The sequence below is a fragment of the Gracilinanus agilis genome, chromosome 4 (assembly GCF_016433145.1).
Source record: "Gracilinanus agilis isolate LMUSP501 chromosome 4, AgileGrace, whole genome shotgun sequence".
Lineage (NCBI taxonomy): Eukaryota > Metazoa > Chordata > Mammalia > Didelphimorphia > Didelphidae > Gracilinanus > Gracilinanus agilis.
This window is the reverse complement of record NC_058133.1, coordinates 180,278,676-180,282,735: the sequence shown is the minus strand read 5'-3', so window position 1 is coordinate 180,282,735 and position 4,060 is coordinate 180,278,676.

Genomic DNA, 4,060 nt, shown 5'->3' with positions numbered 1-4,060 from the left:
GACCTACTATGTCACTCCCTATCGACTTTCCTTCTTTGCCCACAGAGAGACGACAGAGACTTCTCTCGTCTTTGGTGCTTTGTAAAAGATATAAATACCACCCAAGCAGGCTGGTCCCTGGTCAGGGAAGGGGGCTTCTCTGCTAAAGATCTGTTTATTTTGCAATCAACAAAGGGTGAGGAAGCCGTTGCTGAAATGTTTGTTTGGAAATCTGGAATATAACCATAGAGCACTAGTCTTGGTCATTTTGTTTTAGAAGATGACAGGCAGAGAATGATGGAGGTTCTGAGAAGGTGGGCAATGTGTTTGCTTTTTAAAATAGACTCCCTGAACACATTTGTCACCCTGACCAGGCTTTCGTGTTAGGAACACAGTTAACTCTTATATCCTCTCTATTTATTGCCTCCCCTAAAGGGTCGCTGGATGGCCAGCTCAATGGAGCAAAGAATGGGCCAAAGAACAGCTGTCCTGTTGCTGTGGACGATTTCATTATTCCAATGATATTCAGCTGGGTAATTCATTTCTAGAGCCTGGCAATATCTCCTGATCTGGCTAATGGCCTGGATGTAATTTTGTGAGCTTTTGAATATGAATGTCTCCCCTTGTGTTGGGACTTTGCCCTAATATGGGGAACAATGATTGCCGCCATTAGGAAACAACTTTGTAGCTCTGGGTTTTTACAGCAGGTTGCCTCCCCCAATCACAAAGGCAGGAAGCTTTAGCGATTGGTCTGATAAGCTCACTTCTCTCCTTAGCAGCAACAAGTTTTGTTTTGTTTTATTTTTGCAATTAACCTTCAGCTGACCAGGCTCTCCCCTTCTTTAGCTGACCTTAGGAAGGCTGCAAAGTTAGCCAAAGATTCTTTGGGGTTTTCAAGGCATTGTACACCACAATAGTTGCCTTAAAATATGTTTATAATTCATGTATTGAGAAGGAGGAACTCCTTATGTAATAATAAACTTGGCTCATGTCTTCCATCTGTCAAGGTGAAATCTGGATGCCTCAGTTTTACTCCTGCCCTTTGAGAAACCCCAGTACCAGGAACACCAGTTTGGGGTTGAACTGTAGACCTTAAACTGTTTGGGGACCCTCAGGTGGCTGAGATCTGTGGACATTGTCAAAATGTTATGTGTCTTTATTTGTTTTAGAAGCTTCTCCCCTTGTATTAGAGATCCCTCTCAGGAAGCCCAGCTCTTAGTTTGACCCTTTCCTTTGTAATTGTTCTAGCTGACTGCTCCCTGATATCCCTGATACCCCTGAGGCTGACTGTATAACTCTGCAGCCTGCTTGCAGTTTGTCTTTGCATGCTTGCCATACCTAGTTCACCAGAGGATATAAAAGAGCCCTAAGTTCTGCCCCTCTTAGGACCTGGCATCTAGCTAGTGGTGCTTTCTCCCAGGGTTATGTCCCCAGAGTCCCCAGGGTATAGGCCCTGTGTAGATCTTGGTGCTGGGCTCTATGTGGTGGCCGAATATTGAACCTATCCCTATCCTAATTAAAGACTTGGCTTTTTTCTGAATATTAAATAATTCTGTGGTTTTTTTTCCAGGTTAACACATCCAATCCCTAGTCCATACCTTTTTCTAAAAGTTCAGGTATAAAATACTAGTCATGATTCTCATTGTACCCTTCCTCAACACTCACAAGCAGAAAATAAAGTCAAGTCAAACAGCATCCACCTAGTTTCTCATGGAAGAATCTGCATTCTGCAGGCTCTAATTCAATCACTAAATTTAAGAATGATAGTCCTCCCTTTCTTTTCTTCTTTACTCACTCTTTTCTTCCCACATGTTTCTAGTCATCACGGGTGGTGACCAGTTGTCACCCCTCTCAAATAAAGTGTGGAGACACAAAGATAAAGATGGATTCACATTTTGTGCCTCTTAGCTCATTCTTCCATGCTAATACAATATATATGTCTTATTTTATCATAAATAATTGAAATCTACTTGGCAATATCCTGGTGAAGTAAGAATGATGACTGATTCAGAGATGAAATGAATATGTACTTATATCCTGAGGTCCATACAATGGGCATCATTGAAAGCCGTGTTCCTTAACTTACAAGTCAAGCAATTATTTCCCTAAGGTTGTTTTTTTAAAGAATTAATTTTTTTGTTACATTAAAATTCCCAGGTATCTCTTGCCCTCCCTCCCCAACTTGCACTAGAGAAGGCATCATTTAGCAAAAAGATATATGCATACATAAAACTGTGTTTTGCTTATTTATCAATTCTTTCTCTGAAAGTGTCCATACACAAACCATTCTTCAAACAGTATTTCTGTTGCTGCAGAGGATGTTCTCTTGATTTTGCTCATTTCATGCTTCAAAATTTCATGTTGGTCTTTCCATGTTTTTAATTAACCTGCTTGTCATTTCTTACAGCACAGTAGGATTCCATCACATTCATATGCCACAGCTTGTTTAGCCATTTCCCAATTGATGGGTATCCCTTCAATTTCTAGTTCTTTGCCACCATGAAGAGAGTTGCTATAAAAATTTTAGAACATATTGGTTCTTTTCCTATTTTCCCTGAGTACCTTATGAAATAAACCTAATAGTATTTTTGGTGGGTCAAAAGGTAAACACAGAAAACAGAGGCAAATAGGTCCTCTTTAGGCATAATTCCAGATAACTCTCCAAAATGGTTGAATTAGTTCATAGTTATACCATTCATATAATGATGTTCCCATTTTTCCACATTCCCCTCCTACATTGGTCATTTAACCTTTTTTTTTTTTCATTTTACCCAGTCGAATAGGTTGTGAGGTTTAAGATTCTGACCTATTATTTGACTGGCATTCTCTTTCATTGTGTAGGGGCTTTTAAGTCACTGATTTCATGTCCTTGAACTTGCACACTAAACTTTCAACTTTACTGATTTTGGGGGTTATATCTCTTCTGTTCAAGGCATGGGTGCAAGGCAGTAGTTATCAACTCTTTTTCAACATATTGTCCTCTGCTGAGTTCTTTAATTTCATGAAATAGTCATCTCCTTCTTTAACTTCTACAGGATATACTTTTATTTTTTAATTCTACAGGGCTCCCTTAGATCCATGATTATGACCTCATCAACAATCTGTTTGGCAACCCATCCATTAATTCTAGACTCAGGAGCATGATAAAACCAACTCATACTGACTGACAAGAGCTGATTGTTAAGTTTTCAATGTTAACATTTACACTTCAGAAATCAGCAAACTCTACAAATCAGGGTTTGATTTGTTGTTTTATTGATTATCTAGACATAAGAAAGTGGTGAAGAAAATGTTAAAAATGTAGATTATTCTTAAAAGTATATTGTATGGGGGCAGCTGGGTAGCTCAGTGGATTGAGAGCCAGGCCTAGAGACGGGAGGTCCTAGGTTCAAATCTGGCCTCAGACACTTCCCAGCTGTGTGACCCTGGGCAAGTCACTTGACCCCCATTGCCTACCCTTACCACTCTTCTGCCTTGGAGCCAATACACAGTATTGACTCCAAGACGGAAGGTAAGGGTTTAAAAAAAAAAAAAGTATATTGTATGTACATTTTGTTTCTCAAGGGAGACAGGTATTAAATATGAATCAGTCAAACCCTAACTCTAGGTCTTGTCTTCTTGTAAGTTCAAAATATGGATCTATCTAAGTATGGGGTCTTTAAATTTTTTTTGATAAACTGGAGGTATTCCATGTGAAATGGAATGACCTCTTGGAACTGATGCAGAGTGAAAGGAGCAGAACCAGAAGAACATTGTACACAGAGGCTGATACACTGTGGTAAAATTGAATGTATTGGGCTTCTATACTAGCAGCAATGCAACAATCCAGGACAATTCTGAGGGATTTATGGAAAAGAATGCTACCCACATTCAAAGGAAGGACTACAGGAGTGGAAACACAGAAGAAAAACAACTGCTTGAACACATGGGTTGATAGGGACATGATTTGGGAAGTAAACTCTAAACAACTACCCTAGTAAAACTACCAATAATATGGAAATAGGTCTTGATTGATGGCACATGAAGAAACAAGTGGAAATGCTCATCGGCTATGGGGGGGGTTAAGGGGTTGGGATGTGGG